Genomic DNA, 225 nt, shown 5'->3' with positions numbered 1-225 from the left:
GAGGTCACTAAGTTACTAGAGGCTGGGATTATTTATCCTATTTCTGATAGCCCCTGGGTAAGCCCTGTCCAAGTCGTCCCTAAGAAAGGTGGCATGACAGTGGTTCATAATGAAAAAAATGAACTGGTTCCTACAAGAACAATTACAGGGTGGCGTATGTGTATTAATTATAGAAGGCTCAATACAGCCACCAGAAAGGATCATTTTCCTTTACCATTCATAGAC

The sequence above is a fragment of the Arachis duranensis genome, chromosome 9, assembly GCF_000817695.3.
Source record: "Arachis duranensis cultivar V14167 chromosome 9, aradu.V14167.gnm2.J7QH, whole genome shotgun sequence".
Taxonomy (NCBI): Eukaryota; Viridiplantae; Streptophyta; class Magnoliopsida; order Fabales; family Fabaceae; genus Arachis; species Arachis duranensis.
Note: the sequence above shows the minus strand (reverse complement) of the source record.